The 24768-nt window shown below is 33.6% G+C and overlaps 1 pseudogene; it reads right to left on the bottom strand.

The window, feature by feature from the left end:
- Positions 1-15746: 15746 nt before the first annotated feature.
- Positions 15747-22834, bottom strand: LOC105866444 (ferritin light chain pseudogene; annotated as a pseudogene).
- Positions 22835-24768: the final 1934 nt, after the last annotated feature.

Here is a 24768-nt window from a genome sequence, read left to right as displayed (position 1 = left end):
TGTGAAGTTTCAGAATCTCTTATGTATTGGTCTCCAGTTTACACAGCCTTTGTGCAACTCTGATTGGTTATATGAATTCTATGCATCACACACAATTGGTCATAGTACATCCTTTTTCATAGCCACAGTTCATAGTTTCAAAAAGAGTTAGCTCACATCAGAGGCTAATAAATGGATATTTAATGTAGTGAACATGCCGTTCCCACCTTGGGAAATAGATTTCATTTTCTGCTTTCCTACATTACTCATAGAGCAGCCCCAGATGGATACTAGATGAACTAGAAACTGCAGGAATGATGAGGTTGGCCAAAGGAACAAAGATCAAACAATTATAGTTAAGTAGATCCCAAAGACTTATCAGCTAAATGATCTGCTTCCATTATGACTACACATATGTTACTAAAATATATATTTAAAATGATAGCTTATATTGTTACAGGAAAATGATATATCCAAGAGAATGTAACTTTTATGAGAGTAGGCACATTGAAAGTCAGTAATGATTTGTTCAATGAAGGCAAATTTGAGCTGAAAAAAATCTGGGGATATTTGATCTGCTTGTAATTTTATGCTTTAAAATAGACAGGTCGGAAGTAACAATCTAACAGATTATGCACTTAGTCAGACTAAACTCTTTTTCAAAATAAAGATAACAAAAGAAATTTGAGCATGGTTTTAGGAGAAATATTTAATAGACCATTAGAATATTAATTATCCTAAGAAATAGTTGAAACAAATTTGACTACCATTAAATTATTTTTGTTGCCCATATTTAGAATATTAAATTTTAGAAAAGGAAATATGTAAAGGTTTAAAAACTCCTTTTCCATTGTAAAGCTTTATCTATTATGTCTGTGGTCAAAACTCACAGCAAAGCAAAATTATATTATGTCCCTCAATTAATCATAGAAGTTTCATTTTATCTTTTTCACAAACTTCCATATTATCAATAACAAGTTTCTTGACATTAAATCATGTGGATACATGTAAAATTGTTTTATAAATATGAATAAGATTGAATTAAAAGTGAGTTAAGAAACAATTTGGTAGAATGTTCTTGATGCACATAATCAAATATGGTCTTTAAGTAGATGTTCTCTATTAGAAATAAATTATATAATCATGCTGCTGGATAGGCAATAATAAATTAGATTGCTAAGACATGCAGTTGCATTCTTGGAATATATGTCTGATTGCCCTGAGAAAGTGCAAAGAATGATTTACCTTACTTGCCTTTTTTTTTTTTTTTTTTTTTCATTTTTTGGCAAACCTAAGTCAGGGGGTTGCTTTGGGGTAATAAACTACTTGCTTTTTGTAGGAAAACAATCTCACCAATTTGCAAGTTGTACAAATAAGAAATTAAGTTCAAACCTCAAGACTCATATAGGTAACTTGAGATGACTCCTGGAATTGATAAATAAATTCAGCAAAGTCTCAATCAATATAAACAAATCAGGCCGGGCGCGGTGGCTCAAGCCTGTAATCCTAGCACTCTGGGAGGCCGAGGCGGGCGGATTGCTCCAGGTCAGGAGTTCGAAACCAGCCTGAGCAAGAGCAAGACCCCGTCTCTACTATAAATAGAAAGAAATTAATTGGCCAACTAATATATGTATATAAAAAAAAAAAAATTAGCCGGGCGTGGTGGCGCATGCCTGTAGTCCCAGCTACTCGGGAGGCTGAGGCAGCAGGATTGCTTGAGCCCAGGAGTTTGAGGTTGCTGTGAGCTAGGCTGACGCCATGGCACTCACTCTAGCCTGTGCAACAAAGTGAGACTCTGTCTCAAAAAAAAAAAAAAAAAATATATAAACAAATCAGTAGCATTCCTATACAACAACAACAGTCAAGCTGAGAATCAAATCAAAGACTCAATAGTTTTCACAATAGGTACAAAAAAATAAAACATCTACGACTGTATTTAACCAAGGAGATGAAAGATCTCTACAAAGAGAACTATGAATCACTGAGGAAGGAAATTGTAGATGATGTAAACAAATGGAAAAACATACCATGCTCATGGATCAGCAGAACCAATATTGTTAAAATCTCCACACTACCCAAAGTGATTTACAAATTCAATGCAATACCCATCAAAATACTATCATCTTTCACAGATACATAAAAAATAATTCTATGCTTTGTTTGGAACCAGAAAAGAGCCCAAAATAGCTAAAGCAACCTTAAGCAAAAGGAACAAATCTGGAAGCATCATTTTACCAAACTTTAAGCTGTACTACAAAGCTATATAAAGCTGTACTACAAACCAAAACAGCATGGTATTGGCACAAAAATAGAGACATACACCAATGGAAAAAAAACAGAAAACCCAGATACAAAAACATCTACATATTGCCATCTGATCTTTGACAAACACTGCAAATGAGAACCAATCAGCAGCTTCTTCATTTCTTGCCCATTATAGGCAAAACTAGGTTTTGAAGGTATATCTGTCTTGAGAGGTTATTGTCTGGCAAAGAGCATTTAGAATGCTAAAGGATAAAAACAGGTGTCCTAATCTTCTGACTTTGAAGAAGATGTTGAAAGTCTGAGTTATAAGATGAGAATCCATCATGATTTAATTTAGCAAATATTACTTTGTTTTGGGAGTTAACAGAAGACAATCAAGAGATACTAAAACTTTATTAGGTAAATAAGCACTATTAACAAAGTGGCATTTGTTTCTATAACGTTAGAAGTGAAATAACAAAGCTTGTTAAAGATTTGAAGTTAGTCATTTGTCATTATGTGGAAAACTCAGGATCTGCTAAAAAGGTTACATTTAGCTTAAAGTCCCAAACCTTTAATACCAGATACAGAGTAGAGTAAATTAAGAAACTTTTAAAAAGAAAGCAAAATAATAATATAACAAATCCATCTTCTAAATCAATGGCTTTCATTATCAATATCCTATTGTAGATAAAATAGGATGGAGGGATGACAAAATTTTTACAATTACGCTACAATGCAAGCATTTTTGTGCTTAATGTGGACTTTAAACACATCACTCATGCATGACCTTCCTATTCCATTGTTCTTCTAAGACATTGACCATACTACGGTGCTTTTCAAATTGTCAACATCTACAATGTTGAGAACTGCCAAATGGCAAATCAACCTTTATAATTAAAGTTGACAAGCTGACAAGAAAAATGAGCGTATACTTGCATATATTTATGAATTTTTATGTCACATTGCCGTCTGTGCACTTGTTTGCTTTTTGTCAATAGCCGAAGGCTCGTTTCTCTGCACCAGAAGCATGCTATATGCCAAGGTCTTCAGACAGCTCCCCTTCGCCCTAGTGAGTCCGATGATTAATTTTGGATACTTTTCTTAATTAACACCCCAAAGGAGGTCTAGATTATCTAGCCTATAGTCCATGAAAAACAAGTGAATCTGAAGAAAAATGACCCAGGGAGACAGCCATGCTCTCTTCAAATGATGTTATAAGAACATTGAGTCTCTCTCATGTCAAGATTGTGTCAGGCAATGCCTAGGGAGGATGTGGGCCTTTAATCAGGGCAAAAATAAAGATTTGTGTTAGTCTAATTTAATTTTCTTTTTGACAAGGAAAGGAGTGATAGATGCCCCTTGACAGATGAAACATGGTGCCTCAGTGCAGTCATGGTTGCCATTGGCCTTGATTAGTAAGTGGTCCCATTTTGACCTCCAGGCCGAAAAGTTGATGAATGAGAGAAAAAAGTGAAGCAATTAGAATAGTAGGATGAAGTAGGAAACTAGCTAATTGTATCCAAATCTGTGAAAACTAATCATGGAACCAAGAAATACTAAACTCATGGCAGCTTTAGTAAGTATGTTTGAAGACCTGGATCCTTTACATGTGAGGATCACAACAGATCAACTCTGACAATATTAGTTCCACAAACAAAATTTAAGTTCATATCTTCAAATAACCTTTTCTGAGGAGCGATTTTATTAATTTTTTTATACCAACTGTTGCATCTATCTCTAATTTCTGGGCCACATCAAAAATAGGTGAAAAAAAAATATGTCATGACTTTTCTAGCAAAAAAGCTAGAAACTCAAGCTGACCTACACATTTGGTAAAAATCATCTTCAATCTAGTGTCTTAACTGTATTTTTCACTGAATTCCACCTGACTTTGCATAGAGTAGTTAGGGAGTGCTTTCAAAGCTGAGTCACATAATTGCTACTGTTGTACTAGTTGAACTCAGCACTGAGCAGCTCCACATTTAGAAAAGCATATGCCATCCTATCTGTTCCTCTTCAGAGGAGAAAAAAATATCTTCATGTTGATACTATATATTCCATTTTTACCCTTACTAACAAAATGCTGAAGTTGTTTTCTCCTCGTCATTTGGATGTTTAAAACCTCTAACCTGCAAAAGTCTGTTAAGTAGTTTATTTTTAACACTTTTCCATGATGAAATATGGATGCATTTTATTGCATTTCTTAATCTCAAATAAGAATGAACAGCCATAAATTAAAGTCACAGTTAAGCATGTTACCATTTCAAGACAGAATTTTTTTAAAAAAAGAAGAAAAGTTATTGTATAACAAGTTATTCTTCAATTTGAAATACAAATGCCTGCTTTCATGTATTCATTTATTCAGTCAGTTAGGCAATGAACAGTTATTGAGTGTTTTCTATGGATCAAATGTTGAAAAAAGCACTATGCCTACAAAATGAATATAATGGCTCACAAAATGGCTGCAAATTTTCTATTCCTGTAGGTATACTTCTTTTGCAATTTGACATTGCCACTTTTCTCATAAAAGAGTGGAGTCCATTTTTCTACCTCTTAAATCTTGGCTTACCTGTGTGACATACTTTGTCCAATGGGCTATTAGAAAACACAAAACAAACTGAACCTAGAAAAGCACTTTCAAATTAGTGTTTGGAAAGGGAAAGCATAGAACACCAAAGTTTTGGTGATGACAGAGGAAAGAATCAAAAATAAGAGACTAATAGGCTGATCCGTCAATCATCTTGTTATATTTATAAAGACACTACCCTAATATAAAAAATATCTGATATAAATATATGCATGCTAGGACTACTATTATTACTATAAACAAATATAATTGAATTACTATTCACAACAGATTATTAATGGACATACTAAAAAATACTAATCCAAATTTTGAACTGCCTTCTAAGTTTTCACCTTTGAAGTGAATACTTGTATTTCCATATTACTAATAAAGGTCATTTTGAAAATATTTTTTGGTAATTTTGCTATAGTCATTGAATGATATATGCAGGGAAGTATATCATATTATTAAAACTACTGGTTTCAACTGAAATTTTATTATCCAAATTTATCTCTCACCTATCTAAATGCTTGGATAAGTTCAAGATAATAAATACATTAATTAAATAATGTGCTATCTTTGAATCTATTCAAAATACTGTATTGCACCTTTAATATTTACTTTCTAAGAACATTTAATAAATGTGGTAGAGATAATTAAACAGTTGAATAACAAGAATGTAAGTAATAAGATATTCTAATGAAAATGATGTAACTTGAATCCTACCACATAGCATACACAAAAGTCAATTGCTATTATACTGTAGATCTCAACACAATAAGACAATATATCTTCTAGATAGTTGCATAGGAGAATACCATTAAATCTTTGAGGTACATATATTTTCTTAAACAAGATACAAAAAGTAATAACCATAAATTAAATTATTTATTATTTGTACTATATTAAAATTATAACATCTTTTCTCAGTGACACCGTAAGCAGAGTAAAAAAGAAAACCACAGAATAGATGAAAATATTGCAACCTGTGAAACAGCAAAGGACTCCTATCTAGAATATATATAAAGAGCTACAGTATTATTTTTAAAAAGACTGAAGATTCAGTAAAAAAAAAAAATGCATAATAAACTTGAAAATGCAGTTCATAAAATAAGGGCATTTGTGCGGGCAATATGTATTAGTAGTCAGAACATGCAAATTAAACCATAATGAGACACTATTAGAGACCCACCACAGCTGCTAAAATGAAAAATACTGATATATTAAAATCAGAGATAGGAACTTCCTGTTTCATCTCTAATATTTAAAGAGTTTAGAATTTATTATTCCCATGCTTACAACAATAAAAAACTGGAAAAACTGAAATCAACAACTTTTTTTGGACCCATCAGAGAACCAAGTTTGCAAAGTAAACTAACACCACAAAATCTGTTGTTAGGTGCATCCAGGAAGATAAAGAACCTGAGACATGCTTACCTGAACCAGAAATAGAATGGCAGGTACTAGTAAAAACACTTAGTTACTTTGACCATGCCTGGAAGTCAAATGCAGACCAGTATGAGAGTCATAGGAGACCCTCAAACTTTCATCAGTTTTCCCTTTAGCAATTTCATCAAGTTCTCTCACACACACTCAAGAAAGGGAAGAGCTTATGAAACACTCTCAGACTCTTCTCCCTAACAAAAGGCAAATCCCCCAAAGGAAGAATTTCATCAGAGGGAAATTCTTGGGTGGAGAAGAACTCTGCCTCAGTTCATCTTGATGCCATAACTAGATAAGCCACTCAGAGGTATTTGGGGGTAAGGGCTAACACTGGAATAGGGTCAGAAATAACTCTGAAAGACATATACCCCAAACAGAGGTTACTTAAAAGATTGAGACTTAATTAGAATATTAGAGCATACCTCCCTGCCCTACACACTCCAACCACACCCACAAGCCTCCAGTAGTAATAGTAAATTATAGCTAAAAGAGTTATGAGGCTCAAACATTCTCTGAGGAACAGTTTAAAGGCAAGTCTCAAAACAAAGAAGGGGGAGGAAAAAACAAATCCACATGAGGAATTTGAACACTCTTGTAGCTATAGCTACAACAAACACGAAACATACTTTTTTCATAGCTATATTAAGATAATCCCTAATACTAAATACCTATTTATCTAAGTACCTATTATCTAATACATGTTCAGGTTTTAACAAAAAATTATGAAAGTCATGTTAAAAGGCAAGAAAACACATAATATGAAGAGACAAGGAAATCACAGGACTGGATTTAGATATGACATAGATATTAGAATTATGAAGTAGGGAGTTTAAAAAAAACTATGGTTGTTATGGTAAAGAATCTGATGGACAAAGTAAACAACATGAAAGATCAAATGGGTAATATTAGCAGAGATAAAAGCTGTAAGAAAGAAACAAAAGAAAATGCAAGAGTGTTAAAACAAAAATAGGTCCTCTGGGAAGGATCTTCAAAAATCCTCTCTTCCATTAAAGCAATAAGAACACTGGAAAAAAAATCATCAGTTTAAACTTTTTAGAGCTCTGGAAATTAACCAATGGCTTGGAGCAATCCAGGGAGTATTTATTAAGGAAAATAATTATATTTCAGTAAGAACAGTAAGCTTTGTGGCATTTAACTTGCCTTAATTCTATGCCCCAAATAGTCAGAAAACCAACAGCTTGCAATAATGAAAAGCAGCACTCTGGAAGCTACTGGAGAAGGAAGAATGGAGTTGGTGCTCTTCAAACTCCCATTCCCAGGGAATATTCATTATTTGACATATTTGGTGGCTTTCTGGAAGATCCTACTCACAGGCTGTCTTTATTTGACCTGGCATGGAGTTCACCCATTGAAATTAGCCTTTTCCCTGGGGACAGTTGTTGAAAATAATTAGGAGCATTGTTTAATATCATGGCTACCTGAGGTGGTAGATAATTTTTAGGACAATCAATAGGTTAACCAAAAAGCATAAAAGGAAAACCTGGAGAACAAGAAGTCTACAGGGGACTTTGAAAAATCTCTGACCTGTCCCTGGGAATTTAGAAGATTATGCACACGCATAGCGATGTGCTAATTCTAAGGGATGTATACAAGCTCAGGAAAGTCCTAAGAAGGCCCTAAAATTTCACCTGTGGCTAACCTAGAGGTTATGTGCCAGAAGGAAGTGAAATCTTAGGCACAGTTGCAAACTGGCTGACTGAGTGCTACAAACACACACACACACACACACACACACACACACACACACACGCTTTTAGCAAGACTGGGAACTAATTAGTTCAGGAACTTAAGGAAACTTCTGCACAGACATTAGCTAGTTACTAAGCTAATTGAACAGAGACATTAGTGGCCACAAATGCAATATAAAGACTTTATAGAATTAGTTCAGAAAAGTTAACAAGTAAACAAACCAAATAACTACAAAGAGCAGCAGCAACAACAAACCCTAGAGAGCAGAAATAATTTGATTTTTAGAGTTGCCATATTATATTATTTAAAATGCCTAGTGTCAACAAAAATAATCACAAAATATGAAAAGTAACAAGTATTGTGCATACACACACACAAAAAGCAGTCAATAAAACTCTTTCTAAGGAAGCCCAAATGTTGAACTTTTGGGACAAATATTTTAAATAAGCTATTTATTTAAAACATATTCAATGAACTAAAGAAAATCATGGCTAAAGAAATAAAGGAAAGTATGAAAATAATGTCTTACCATATAAAGAACATCAATGAAGAGATGAAAGTTATTTTTAAAAAGAACCAAATGGAAACTCTGGAACTGAAAAGTAAAATAACTAAAATTAAAAATTCATGAGAGGAGCTTAAAAGCAGATTTGAGCAGTCAGAATAAAAGGAAATTAGTGAACCTAAGATAGGTCAAATGAGATAATACAATTTGAGAAATGAAAAATAAAAGAATGGAAAAATGAATACAGCCTCAGAGCCACATATGATAAGATCAATTGTATCATAATATATAATCCTCAGTAAGAAGCTAGTAGATTTCTACAGCCTTGCAATTATGAATAAATTCATTATTGCAAGGCTGTGGAAACAGCCCAAGTGCCCATCAATCCAAGAATGGATTAATAAAATGTGGTATATGTATACCATGGAGTACTATTCAGCTCTAAGAAACAATGGTGATATAGCACATCTTATATTTTCCTGGTTAGAGCTGGAACCCATACTACTAAGTGAAGTATCCCAAGAATGGAAAAACAAGCACCAGATATATTCTCCAGCAAACTGGTATTAACTGAGTAGCACCTAAGTGGACGCATAGGTACTACAGTAATAGGGTATTGGGCAGGTGGGAGGGGGGAGGGGGGCAGGTATATACATACATAATGAGTGAGATGTGCACCATCTGGGGGATGGTCATGATGGAGACTCAGACTTTTGGGGGGAGGAGGGGAAATGGGCATTTATTGAAACCTTAAAATCTGTACCCCCATAATATGCCGAAATAAAAAAAAAAAAAAGAAGCTAGTAGATTTCTTATCAGAAACCATGAATGCCAAAAAACCAATAGGATGACATATTCAAAGGCTGAAAGAAAAAGTGTGCTAACCAAGAATACTATAGCAAGCTAAGCAATCCTTTAAAAACAAAGGATAAATTAAGACATTCCCAAATAGATACAAACTAAGAGAATTTGTCAATAGAAAATATGCCTACATAAAATTACAAAGGGAGTCTTTTAGGCAAAAATGAAGGGACATTAGACAGTCATGAATCCACATAAAGAAATGAAGACTGTTGGTAAAGTTAACTAGATAGGGAAATCATAAAACACTACAAATGTAATTTTTATTTAGAATTATTTCTCCTATCTAATTTGAAAGAAAACTTTACAAAGCAACAAGTATAAATATGTCTTGATGGGCATACCATGTATAAATACATAATTTGATTGAATAACAGTACAAACTAGGGAGAGGAAATAAAACTATACCAGGGCAAATTTTATTATACTAATGAAATTATGTTGGTATTAATCTAAACTAGATTTTTAAATTTTAAGAAGTTCATTATAATTCCCATGTCAAAAATACATAAAATGACTACAGAAATAAAGGAAAAGAAAAATAATTTAAAAAATATATAGTATTCCAGAATATCTATTTAATACAAAAGAACACAGCAATGGAGGAAAAAAGGGCAAAAAGATATAAATCAAACAAGTAGCAAAATAGTAGACATGAATCTTATTTCATTGATAATTATATTAAATGTAAATGGATTAAACATTTCAAATCAAAAGGCAGAAATTAACAGAATGGGTAAAAAATCATGATCCAATTATATGCTGTTTATAACAGGCACTTAGATATTTAAAAAGTGAGAAAATATACAATTCAAATAGTAATCAAAAAACAATCTTACTGCTATACTAATATCAAAAAAATAGACTTTATAAAAAAATTTTACTAGATACAAAGGACATTTTATAATGATGGTAGGTTCAATCAGTCAAAAGGATAGAATAATTATAAGAATGTATGTACCTAACAATAGAGCCCCAAAATACATGAAGCCAAAACTAACAGAATTAAAGGCATAAATAGAAAATTCAACAACAATAGTTGGATACTTAATTAATCAACTTTAAGTAAAGGAACAATTAACTAGATAAAAGGCCTACTAATTAATAGAAGACTCAAAAAATACTACAAAATGACTAGACCTAACAGGTATCTATAGGACACTGCCAAATAGTAGAATATACCTTCTTTTCAAGGATGCATAGAATATTCTACAGAGCACAACATATTTAAGGCTATTGAGCCAGCCTTAATACACTTACAACATAAAATCACACAAAGTGTGTCTCTGACCATAATAAAATAAAATCAGAAGTAAACAACAGAAGGAAAATTTAAAAATTCACAAATATAGAAATTAAGCAGCATACTTCTAAATAATCAATGGATAAAAGAAAAAACACAAGAGAAATTAGAAAATACTTTGGCACAAGTAAAAACATGGCACATACAACTTACAGGACATAGTTAAACTAGTTGCTAAGAATTAAATTGGTACCTGCAAATTATGTATTTTTTTAAAAAAGAAGGAAGTGAATTTTTCTACATAAGACATTGGTGGAAAAAAGGGCAAACTAAACACAAGCCAATCAGAAGGAAGATAATAATAAAGAGTTGAGTGAAAATAAATAAAATAGAGACTAGGAAAGTAACACATAAAATCAATAAATGCAAATGTTTGTTCTTTGTAAAGTTTCATAAAATTAACAAACTTTTAGCTAAACTGAACAAGACAAAAAGGGAGAGCTAAGAAAAAAAGAGGATACATTACCAACTATCCCACAGAAATTTAAATTATCTTAAGAGAATACTATAAATAAATGTATGCCAACAAGTTAGATAGACTTCATGAAATGAATAAATTCTTAGAAAGATACAAACTACTGAAACTATCTTGAGAAGAATTAGAATATCTAAATAGACCTATCATAAAGTATTGAATTAGTAATAAAAACCTCTTTTATTTAATATTTTACTGGAGGTTCTAGTCAGAGATATTAAGGAAGAAAAATATATAAAAGGCATACAAATTGAAAAGAAGTAAAAGAAACTCTATTTACAGATGATATGATCTTGTATATACAATATTACCCCCTTATTCATGGTGGATACATTCCAAGACCTCCAATGGCTTCCTTAAACCACTGTAGTACTGCATCCTATATATACTATGTTCTTTTCTATACATATGTATATATGATAAAGTTTAATTCATAAATTAGGCACATTAAGATATTAACAATAATCAGTAATAATAAAATTAAACAATAATAATATACTGCAATAAAAGTTCTGTGTATGTGGTGTTTCTCTCTCCCCAAACAACTTATTATAATGTACTTACCCTTCTTTTTGTGATGATGTGAAATGACACAATGCCTAAGTGATGAGATGAAGTGAGGTGAGTGATATAGGCACTATGATGTACCCTTAGGGTATTATTAATCTGTATTCTTGATTCTGTGTAACCATCCCTTACTTGCAGTAAATGGCTTAGCGTCCCCTTGGTTAAGGGATCTCTTGCTAAAGTCTTTGTGTAGGCTCAATACTTTTGGTTACAACATGTTACCATCAATTGGAGTATGTTTTCTGTTCATGTCTTCCACCAACAAATTTAATGCCTTTTCCATCTTAACTAAGCACCTGCCATATATTGCAGCTACTTATACTGCAGCTGTAACTTTTGAAGCTTGAGATGCGGCAGGAAAACTGGCATGAATATATATTTCTTCCACAATTTCATGGATAGAAGATCCATTTTTAGCAACTTCTGCATGGGATATTTTTCTTTCCTTACTAGGTATAGAACTTTTACCTTTTCACTTAAAGGAAGCACTTTATGGATTCTCTTTGGCATATCCAAGTTGCTAGCATTGGTACTCTTGTTCTTTGGAACCATTGCCAAATAACATAAAGGTTACTTGAACATCAGCACTGGATACAACAGTGGATCTGATGACTGAGATGGCTACTAAGTGCCTAAGAGGTGGGTAGTATCTACAGAATGGATATGTGGGACAAAGGGATGGCTTACATCCCGGCAGGACTAGGCAGCACAGCATGAGACTTCATCACACTACCAAGAATAGTATGCAATTTAAAACTTATAAATTGTTTATTTTTGGAATTTTCCTTTTAATATTTTCAGACCACAGTTGACTGTGGGTGGCTGAAAAGCAAAACTCCAGATGGTAGCACTACTGTACAAATTACTGAGGAATAAACACACATACACACACACACACACACACACACACCCTCTTACATAAACTATTACAGCTAATAATTGAGTTTAATAAAGATTATAAGATACAAGTTCAATACATAAAAATCAATATATTTATATAACTAACCATGAATAATCAAAAAGCCCTTAGGCCTTGTCTTCTTAAAGAGAAGGTATTTACAGTAGCATCAAAAAAGAATATATATATATATATATATATATATATATATATATATATATATACACAGAAATAAATTTGACAAAAAAGTTCAAGATTTGTACACTGGATACTACAAAGCATTGCTGAAAGAAATTAAAGAAGATCTAAATAAATGGAAAGGCCTGCCATTTCAATGAATTGGAAGACTTAATATTATTTAGATGGCAATATTCTCCAAACTAATCTATAAATTCAGTAAAATATCTATCAAAATTTCAGCTGGATTTAAAAAAAAAAAATATATATATATATATATGTATATATATACACACACACACACCAATCTTAAAATATACCAAAGACCCAGAATAGTCAAAACAATCATGAAAATAATTAAGATTTGAGGATCCACTAGCCCAAATTTCAAACCTACAAAGATCTGTAATAATCAAGGCTATGTGGTTCTGGCAAAATGATATTCATATACATTAATGGAATACAACTGAAAGTTCAGAAGTAAATGTTCACACTTATAGCCAATATATTTTTTGACAAAAGTGTCAAGGCAATTCAAGGTGACAAATAGTCTTCTCAACAAATGGTATTGGTACAACAGGACATCCACAGACAAAATAATGAAGACAGATCTTAACCTCACTCCATATGAAAAAATTAATTCAAAATGGCTAAAAACCTATATGTAAATGCTATAAATATGAAAGTCTGAAAGAAATCATAAACCATAAGTGTAAATTTCTATAACTTTGGATCAGATTATAGTTTTTGTTTGTTTGATTTTAGATATGACTCTGAAAGCAAATGCAACCAAAGAAAAAAATATAAATTAGACTTCAAAATTAAAAGTGTTTGTGCTTCAAAAGACACTATCAAAAAAGTGAAAAGCAGCTCATAGGATGGGAGAAAGTATTTACAATTATATATGTGAATCTTATAAAGATCTAGTATCCAGAAGAGATATAAAGAAATCTTGCAACTCGACAACAAAAGTACAAAAACCTAATATAAAAATGGTCAAAGAGCTTGCATAACTATTTCCACAAAGAAATAATACAAATGTTCAATAAGTACATGAAAAGATGTTTAACATCATTAGTTATTAGAGAAATGAAAATCAAAACTACAGTGATATATCACTCCATGCACTAGGTTCAATACAATCAAAAAGATGGAGAAATAGACAAATTGGTGACAGTGTGAAAATTTTGAAATCCTTATATATTGCTGGTGGAAAAGTAAAATAGTACAGAACTTTGAAAAACAGCTTGGTAGCTGTTCATAAATGTAACAATAGAGTTATCCTTGCACTCAGCAATTCTACTTCTAGGTATATGCCCAAAAGAATTGAAAACATCTCCATAAAAAACAAATAAACACACAAATGTCCATAGCAGTATCATTCATAATAATCAAAAAATAGGGAAAACCCATGGGTTCATTTCGTAATGAGTGGATAAACAAGTTATGCTATATCCATACAATAGAAAATGTTACCAACAAATAGGAACAAAGAACTGATTCATGCTACTTGAAAACATTAAGCTGCATAAGAGAAATCAAACACAAAACATCATTTATTGTATGATTCCATGTGTATAAAATGTCAAGAAGAGGGAAATCCATAGACACAGAAAGTAGATAATTTTGTTGTTGTTGCAGTTGTTTTAGAGAGCTGAGAGATGGAAATAGGGTGCTAATAGGTATGGAATTTTGGGGTGGAGGTGTGATGAATATTTTTTGGAATTAGTGGTGATGGTTGCACACCTTTGTGACTATATTAAAAATCACTAAATTGTACACTTTAAATGTGAATTTTATGGTATATAAATTATATCTCAATAAGAAAGTAAATAATGTAAATGGAAAAGATTAACAGAAAATAGGAAAGACTTCAATGAGCTCATCAGCAGACATAAAGCAGTTAAAAAAAAAAAACAGTGAACTTTAAAATAGTCAATGGAAACTTCCCAAACTGAAACACAAAGGGGAAAAAAAAAGGTGAAAAAAATTTTAAAAGAAAGAAGAGAACTTCCATTAACTATTCAATAATATAAAAAGGTTTAACCACGTGTCCCTTTGGAATACCAAAAGAAGAAGAGAAAAAGAACAGATAGAAGAAATAGTTAAAATAATAGTGACTGAAAACTTTCAAAAATTAATGAGAAACCCCAAACCACAGGTTCAGAAAGCTTAAGAATACCAAGCAAGATAAAAACAAAAACTAAAAATATACACATAAACAAAAAATATCTACAGTATTCATAGCCAACATATATAAGCCAACAACTTTTCCTCAATACAGTCAATGATTAACTGAAATCTGAAATAACATAAAAACATATAAAGTAGCACCTCAAAACTGATGTACTTAGGTAGAAATCTAATCCAACAAAATATGCACAAGATATCAATGCAGAAAAACTTATGAAAGAAATCAAAGAAGAACTAAATAAATGGATGAGATATTCCTTGTGCATGGATTAAAAAACTCAATATAGTTAAGATGCTAATCCTTCCCAAATCATCTATAGATTTCATGCAATCCTAGCCAAAATCTTAACAAGCTTTTTTATAAATATTGATAACCCAAATTTAAAATGTATATGGAAAGGCAAAGGTACCAGAATAGCCAACACATTCTGAAAGAGAACAGAAAGTTGAAGGATTCACATGACCCAATTTCAAGACTTCCTATAAACTACAGTAATGAAGCAGGCATGGTATTGGCAGGAATACACACATAGGTCAATGAAACAGAACAGACAGTGCAGAAATAGACCACAGCAAATACAGACAACTGGTTGCCAACAAATGATGCTGGAATTATTGGATGCTCATGTAAAGACACTGACATAGTTTCTTCTTCTTCTTCTTCTTTTTGGCTGCAAAAAGCTTTATTGCCATTTGGTCCAAGGCTTGGGAGAGGACTCCAGAGTGGTTAAAAAGCTGCCTAGGGGCTGGAGGGAGAGGCTCAGGCAAAAGCCCTGATACTTCGAGAGTGGCTCCTCAGTGGTCACTGGGCTCGGCAGCCTCCTAGGCGTGCTTGAGATTGAGCCTTCCGAAGAGATACTCTCCCGGTCCAGCCTGGGGGCCGGCCAGCCTGCGGAGGTGGGTCAGGTGGTCGCCCATCTTCTTGATGAGTTTCACTTCCTCATCTAGGAAGCGAATCTCCAGGAAGTCACAGAGATGGGGGTCTGTGCGGGTAGAACCCAGGACACGAAGATCCAGAAGAGCCTGGTTCAGGCTCTTCTCCAGGGCCATGGCGGCTTCCACTGCGTCCTGGGTGGTGCCCCACTCGTCTTGAGACGGCTTCTGCACGTCCTGGTAGAGAGCAGGCCTGCCACGCTGGTTTTGCATCTTCAAGAAACACTGGGCGCCCTAGCGCTTCTCTTCAACTAATTCTCTGAAGAAGTGGCCCCATGCCTTCCAGAGCCACATGGCCGAGATTAAAATAGTAGCCCAGAGAGAGGTAGGTGCAGGAGGCCTGCAGATGCAAATTGACCAGGAGGTTGACGGCCGCCTCCACCTCGGTGGAATAATTCTGACGAATCTGGGAGCTCACGGTTGCTCAGCAGTAAGACGCTAACCACACACACACACACACAAAAATGGTGTTAGCTGGTCCCAGCAGCAGGAGACAGCAGAGATCTTCTCTTGGTCCAGAGGTCTTGGTCTCGGAGATTGCAAGTGGAGAGATCAGAGAGCAGTCGGAGGCTGGAAGAAAGGGAGTCCTTGGGTCTGTTCCGTCCAAACACTGTTGAAGCAAGAGACAGAACCACGGGACCGCCCAACACATTGAGAGGACATAATTTCTTAAACAAAATTAACCCCAAAGGGATCATAAGACCTAAATGTAAAACACAGAAATATTAATATAAAAATACTAGAAGATAACACAAGAGAAACCATTTTTTTATTCTTAAAAAAATAAAATGGATAAGTTAGAATGTATTAAAATGAAAAAAATCATTCTGTGAAAGACACTGTTTAGAGAATCAAAAGACAAGCTACAGACTGGGAAAAATATTTGTAATTCATGTACCCGATAAAGGGTTCATATACAAAAAATATAGAGAACGCCTAAAATTCAACAGTAAGAAAATAAACAACCCAATTTAAAAAACGGGAAAAATACCTGAACAGATAACTCACTAGAGGAGATGGGCAAATGGAAAATAAACATATGAGAAGATGTATGACCTCATTTTTCATTAGGGAAATACAAATTAAAACATTAATGAGATAACTCCTACACACTTATTAGAATGGAAAGAGGTTTGACTAGGTGAAGCACGGAGGATTGTTTTAGGGGTGTGCATTATTACATGCTACTTTAGTGATGAATACATGATGTATCCATTTGTCAAAGCCCATAGACATTTATAACACATATGGTAAATACACACACATAAATATATATATATGTATATATATATATATGACATATATATATATATGACAATGGGTGATACCAGGCTGGATGCAGACTATGGCAAAAGACTAACTATATTTCAAATGCATGTTGAGATCCTGACCACAATAACTTGGAAATGGCTAGAAATGCTAAGACTAAAGAAGAAGAAAACTTTGGAAAAAGCAAAAGAAAAACAGTAAGCACTGTACTCTAGCTAATGAAGTTTATCTCATAGGGGTTGGGTTAACTGTTCTGAAACTGCAGTACAGGTACCCCAGGATTGGACAAGTAAGTGAATGGATGGCAGATGGTAGGAGCCAGGTTTCCCCTGGCGGAGGGCAGGCTGGCATTAAAGGGAGGCTAGAAAGAGCCATGTGGCATTGGGTGAGAGTCAGAGACATCAGTGTGAACTCCCACTTAGCTTAGTATAGATACTATAGATAGGTAGAGAAATAATGATAGATACATATGTTCACATGCACTAGTACAAACATACCTATTTCCTAGTTCTGTTCACCAAGAGGGCCTAGAACCAATCCGCTACAGCAGCAAGACCAGCATTCCCAGGACCCAGATCATAATTTGCCTCCAATAAAAGGAACCAGGACTCCCTGGAGAAATTGCCAATTCTGGAACTGGGTCAGGAAATATAAACGATGACTCTGGTGCATTTGTAGTGTCAGAAAGTAAGAAACTGCTCCCTTCTCTGTCAAAAGGACAGAAGAGCCTGACTGCCAGAGCTCTCAATGGCCACATTTGGAAACATTTGAGCAACAGACTATATAATTCAGTAAGTTTTAAATGCTTGGATTTAATCCAAACATAAAATAAATGGCCACAACTCTCTATTGGCATTAATAGATAATTGAATAAATCAATTAATGGGAGACGAGACATTTCCACACAGAAGAATTCCAAATAATTTATGCAGATACTCCCACTAAAGGAGATAAGAAACAATACCCCACCCTTAATTGCAAACTATCCTGACTTGCTTTTCTGCTCAGTATGGAAAGGCAAGAAAAAGCAATATTACAGTAGAGAAACCTGGCAAGTACTACCTCAGCCAGGTTACTGAGGCTCATATCATCACAATAAGTCATGGCGAGACAGTCTGTACCCTTGATATAATCCACTGTAATCACTTCTAAAAACTCATAATCCTGGTCTAACCACTAAAAAAAATCAGATAAATCCAAATTGAAGGGTATTCTACAAAACACCTGAGAAGTACTCCTCAAGGTCATCAAACACTTCCAAGGTCATCAAAAACAAGGAATATCTGTCATAGTCCAAAGGGAGGCTATGGAGACATGATGAATACATGGAACATGGTATCTTGGAAGGGATCCTGGAACAGAAAAAGGATGTTAGAGAAAACCAAAGAAATCCGAATGAAGTATGGAGCTTACTTAATTATAATGTACCAATATTGGTTCACTAGTTGTGGCAAATGTACACATTTTGGGGAAAAATTAGTGTTTTCTATATAAAAAGGGAAGTTTGAACAAGGGAAGTGACATTTGACCAGAGGATTGAGCAGGAGGACTTCCCCTGCAGTCCAGTATTAGAAGAAATCCACAGGAGATAGAATAAGATAAACAAAGAGTGAGAGGCAGAGGGAAAGAAACTATGTATCTGGGAAAAGGAGAGTAGCACAGTTTGGCTGAGACTGTGGCACACAATGAGGAGTTAGAGAAGAATGGAAAGGTGGGTTGGAAGAAGAACCCCAAGAGAAAGAACCATCACATATTAGGCATTCAGGCTTTGCACTGGATCCCGGAGGCATTGGGTATCTATGTTGATTTTTAAGGAAAGAAGTAAAAATTTTTTAGCCAAGAAAAACTAACACAGTAGGAAATTTCAAAATAGTAGGAAATTTAAAATGATTCTCCTGGATTCTTTCTTCTTTCTTTTCTTTCCAATTCTTTTTCATTTCTACCTCCCTGCAGTAGCCTGTTCTCCATATTCATTATGACCCAGCAAATCTGTCTTCTCTATACCTGCTGGAAGAGGCACAATTCCTTATCATGTTTTTTCAAATTTTCTGAACCAAAAATTACTTATCTAGTGTTCCTTCCCCTGAGACTTTTATGCCTACTTAATGACTAAATGGCATAGAGGTAATGGGTTAATGAAATAAATCCAATACAAAAGTATTCCTTGAATACCTACAAACTGCCTTGCAGTCAAAGCCAATACTGATAGCTAAGGTTGTTCTGTACATCTGTAAATATGTAATGTTTGCAAGGCATTATCTCATTTAATATGTTATTCAAAACAGATTTTTGTATTTCTATTTCATAGATATAGAAATAAAGATTTAGACATGCTCAGGGATGAGAGAGCCAGATATGTAATTTTCTTAACATAAAGTCAGATTTCCTGAGTACAAATCCTGTGTTTATTCAAAAGGTGTCACGTTGAAAAGCTCAATAGAGGTTAAATTAAATTACATTAATATTACATTAATAAATTAATCAATTTATTGAGTTTATCCAATTGAATTGCTCTCGGCTTCTTGAACTTGTAAGTTTATGCCTTTTTCCAAACTTAGGTAATTGTAGTCATTTTTCTTCAAGCACTTTTTCAGACCTGTCCTCTTTTTTCTGCTCTTTTGAGACTTTGATGACACAAATTTGAGCTTTTTGCTATAGTTCCTTTGGTTAATGAGACTATTTTTATTTATTTTTCCCAGTCTATTTTCTCTTTGTTGTTTAGGTTGCATAATTTTTATTCTTTTATCTTCTAATTCACTGATTCTTTCCTCTGTCCCTTCCATTCTCATGTTGAGCCTATCTAGTAAGAGAGATATATAAAGATAGAGAGATAGATACAAATATAGATATCGATACATACACACACATATACTTTTGTATTAATATTTTTAAGTCATAAAATTACCATGTAGTTGTTCTTTATGTCTTCTACTTCTTTGCTGAGACTTATTTCTTTGTGGAGAATTTTTTTTTGCTTGTTTCAAAAGTAATCATAATTTATTATGATAGCCTATTTTATGATGGTTACCTTAAGTCTTTGTCAGATAATTCTAATATCTCTCATCTCAGTGTTGGCATCTATTGTTGTTTTATTCAAGTTGAGATATTCCTACTTGTTTTCCTTTTAGTCAGTGTTATGTTGTCATGCATTTTAATTTGATTTGTACAATATTGTTTTCTTTTGGCTTTAAACAGTCAATTAATCTTTTAAAGAGATTTCAAATTTAAGAAGAAAATAATGCATTTTATATTTAGCAATGTAGTTAGCATTTCTGGCACTTTTCATTCCTTTGTGTAAACACAAATTTTGTATTTACACACATAATATATTCAAATGTTTTTCAGCTTTTCAAGTTTGTTTTAGAACATTTTTATATCTTCTCTATCTTAATATGTTCAATCTTTCCTCCACATTTTTGATATATTGAATATAGTTATCATAACTAATTCTAACATATCTGTTGTTTTGGGGTCAGTTCCTATAGACTGATTTTTCTTATTATTATGGACCATATTTTCTAACTTGTTGAATGCCTATAATTTTTCAGTATTTGCCAGACAAAATATTTCCTGTCGATTCCTGGATATTTTTTAATTTCTATAAATATTCTTGAGTTTTATTCTCTGATGTAGTTAACTTACCTGGAGCCAGTTTTATATTTTCCAGGATTTCTGTTAAGCTTCATTAGGCATTTAATTTGAACAGTATTTACTCTGTGGTTGCATTTGCTCTACTACTGAAGCAATACCCTCCTTACAGTCTGTCCAATGTCTTGTGTATTATTAGGTTTTCCTTTCTGTAAGTTGGAACTCAAATTATTTTCCACCTTGTATGAGTTTCACAGATTAACTAGATTAACTAGTACAGCATTTTTGTTGTTGTTGTTGTTGTTGTTTTGCAAATACTAGGGTACTTCACCATCCCTTATTGGTTTTCCTTCATTAACTCTCTTCCATCACCCTTTGTGAGTATTCCATCTGCTGAAGTACTTTCTAACACAAGATGGGTCCTCACAGGTCCATGTGTCACAGGAGGAGGCACAAACAGTAGGTGAGAGTGATGTCTACAACTGTAGAGAAGGCAAACAGACACCTACATCAGCAATCAGCCAGAAAAAAAGGCTGAAGTTCATTAAAGATCACCAGTACTTCAAAAGAGCTGAATGGGAGAGTCTTCTGTTGGGACCACCACCTGAGCTGAAGGCCCATGTGAGGAACAGCAGTAATCCCCACTGGAGGGCAATATTAACAACCTCTCCACAGGCAGGCCATAAGGAGACAGCTATTTCTTCCTGACTCCTCCTCCCCACCCCTTCCTCAGGAAATCTAAGACCAGGAAAGGAGAGGGGAAAGTAGAGTTGGAAAGCAGCCTCTATGTCTATTCCCATTTCCACCACAAATTACAAGTCTGAAGAACCATAAGTTTGAACCAAGCAGAAGAGGAAGAGAGAGGAATTTGAATTCAATACAAGATCAAAGTTCTACAGTGGACAAGACTGAGTACTGTCTGTTATAGTTATTGACTCTATATTTGTTCATATGGTTTCAAATACCAAATAGCATAGACCAAGAATTCAAACTGGAAATTTTTTCTTATGTTGTTACTATCTTAAGCACCCTTGAGTTTAACTTATATTACTAATATACAAAAATATTTCATTAATTTATTTTTTTAAGTTTTCTTTACAAACATTTATTACATATGTGTAATTGATTCATGTCATGCATACTAAAGTGAAGTTTACTTTGGTGGTGGTCGATCTTTGATCAATGGAGGGTTTTTCCTTACTTTTTTTTTTTTTTTGCTTGGTTTCATCTATTCTTCTATTCTCCCCTTTCACAGAACTAGCACCCAAACAAGGCTGTCCTTACAAGATCCATTCAACTAGTAAAGGCCTCACGTGTGTGAGTGTGTGTGTGTATGTATTTACAAACACGTCTCCACATACATTTTAACCAATAGTAATATCTACATCAACACATATATCATATTTGTCTATAACTGTGTCATAAAAAGCCATGAAAAATAAATGCTTAAAAGTGTCAATTTTAGTAAGTCACCTTTAGACTTCCATGCCACCTAGTCTCACTCAACCCACAGGGCTCAGAATGGCCATTTCAATAATGTGACCCTTACTCTCCAAGTAACACATAACAACATACTATGCATTCTTTCACACATTTTAATACTTACATAATTCCCTATAGACATATATGTAAATAAACATCCTTTATGGCATTTTTATTACTATGTATGTATTTTTGCTTGATTTCATGTATTCTACCCTCTCACAGGACTAACCCCCCAATAGAGCTGTCCTTACATGTATGCTGAGCCAAAATAAATTAATAAAATATATCTCATACGTGTGTCATGAAAGCCTTCCTACAACTTACTTTTTCTCTGTCATGATACCTTGTGGAGAACCCTGCAGGACAAATCATAGAAATCCAATTCTTTGTATAGAATGACTGTATGAAATTCCAAGGGGTTAAGGTGCCATAGGGGCTTCATCTGTCCCTTATTAAAGGTATTCATTATTTTGTACTATGAATAATGCTATGATAAACATTCTTTTATATGTCTTTACATGATGTTGTTTACCTTTAATTAATAATCCATTTTCAAGAGCAGTTTTAGGTCCATGGCAAAATTGAGCGGGAAACGTATAGAGTTCCCACATATTCTCTGTCTCCAAACTGCGCATCCTCACCATCAACATTTCCTACCAGAGTGATACATATGTTGCCATTGATGAACCTAAATTTCTAGGTAATTACCACCCAAAGTCTATAGATTACATTAGGGTTCACTTCTTATATTGTACATTCCATGGACTTTGCCCAAAGTATAATGACATGTATCCACCATTATATTATCCTACAGGCTAGTTTCGCTGCCCTAAAAATCTTCTGCTCTCCACATATTCATCCCTCCCTCCCCTCTAAACTTTGGAAACCACTGATATTTCTACCACTTCCATTTTTTGCCTTGTCCAGGAGGTCATATGGTTGGAATCATAAAGTACATGGTCTTTTCAGATTGGCTTCTTTCACTTAGTAATAGGAGTTTCCTCTAAGTCTTTGTTATGGCATAATAGCTTATTCTTTTTAGTGTTAAATGATATTTTATTGCCTGGGCACCACAGTTTATTTAACCATTCATCTACTGAGGACATCATGGTTGCTTCCATCATTTGGCAATTATGAATAAAACTGCTATAAACATCCTTGTGTACGTTTTTGTGTGAACATAGGTTTCCATTTATTTAGGTAAATACCAAGGAGCGTGATTGCTCCTTATGGTAAGATCATATGGTAAGAGTATGTTTAGTTTTATAAGAAGCTGCCAAACTTCATTAGCTTGTCTTCCAAAGCAGTTATACCATTTTGGACTCCCACCAGAAATGAAAGAAATTTGTTTCTCCCCATGTTTGCCAGCATTTGGTATCATCAGAGTCTTAGCTCATTCTAATAGGTATGTAGTAGTATCTCATTTTGTTTTAATTTGCAATTGTATAATGACATATGATGTTGAACATATTTTCATATGTTTACTTTACATCTATATATCTTCCTTAGTGAAGTATCTTTTCAGGTGCTTTGCCTATTTTTAAATTGGATTTTTAGTTTTCTTATTTAGTTTTAAGAGTTCTTTGTATATTTGGAATAACAGTCCTTTATAATATGTGTTTTTTGAAAGTATGTTTTCAGTCTGTAACTTGTCTTTTCATTGTCTTGACAATGTCCTTTGCAAAGAAAGAGTTTTAATTTTAATGAAAACTAGTCTGTCAATTCTTTTTGTCATACTTCATGTTTTTTGTGTTGTACCTAAAAAGTCAACATTGCCAAACCCAAGTTTATCTAAATTTTCTCCTATATTATTTTTCAGGCTTTTGCAGTTTTGTATTTCACATTTAGGTCCGTGATACACTTTGAGTTAATTTTTATGAAGGGTTTATAGTCTACGCCTACATTCTTTTTATGCGTGTGAATGTGTAGTTGTTCGGGTACCATTTGTTGAAAAGATTATCTTTGCTCCATTGTATTGCTTTTGCTCCTTTGTCAAAAATCAGTTAACTATAGTTATATTGTTCTCTTTCTGGGCTCTCTATTCTGTTCCATTTGTCTATTTTTTCATTAACTTGATCATTGACATTTTATGATAGATCTTGAAGTTGGGTAGTGTTATTCCTTTGATTTTATTTTTCTCCTTCAGTAGTAAGCTGTCTGTTCCGGATCTTTTGCCTCTCTGTATAACTTTAGAATCACTTCATTGATATTCACAAAATAACTTGCTTGGTTGCTGACTGAACTAACATATTGACAATACTAAGTAGTCCTATCCATAATTGTGGAATATGTCTCTATTAAGCTCTTCTTTAATTTTTCTATCAGAATTTTATATTTTTTCTCATATAGATTTTTTATATACTCCAGTAGATTTATACCTAAGTATTTCCTTTTGTGTGTGCTAATGTAAATAGTATTGTGTTTTTAATTTTAAATTCCACTTGTTCATTACAAATATATAGGAGAACAATTGACTTTTGTGTATTAACTTTGTATCCTACAACTCTCTTATAATGGATTATTAGTTCCAGGAGTGTTTTTGTTGGTTCTTTCTTATTTTCTACACAGA

This window comes from Microcebus murinus, chromosome 3 (genome assembly GCF_040939455.1).
Source record: "Microcebus murinus isolate Inina chromosome 3, M.murinus_Inina_mat1.0, whole genome shotgun sequence".
Classification (NCBI taxonomy): domain Eukaryota; kingdom Metazoa; phylum Chordata; class Mammalia; order Primates; family Cheirogaleidae; genus Microcebus; species Microcebus murinus.
The sequence above is the reverse complement of the archived record's forward strand: the minus strand, read 5'-3'. Positions and strand labels throughout refer to the sequence as shown.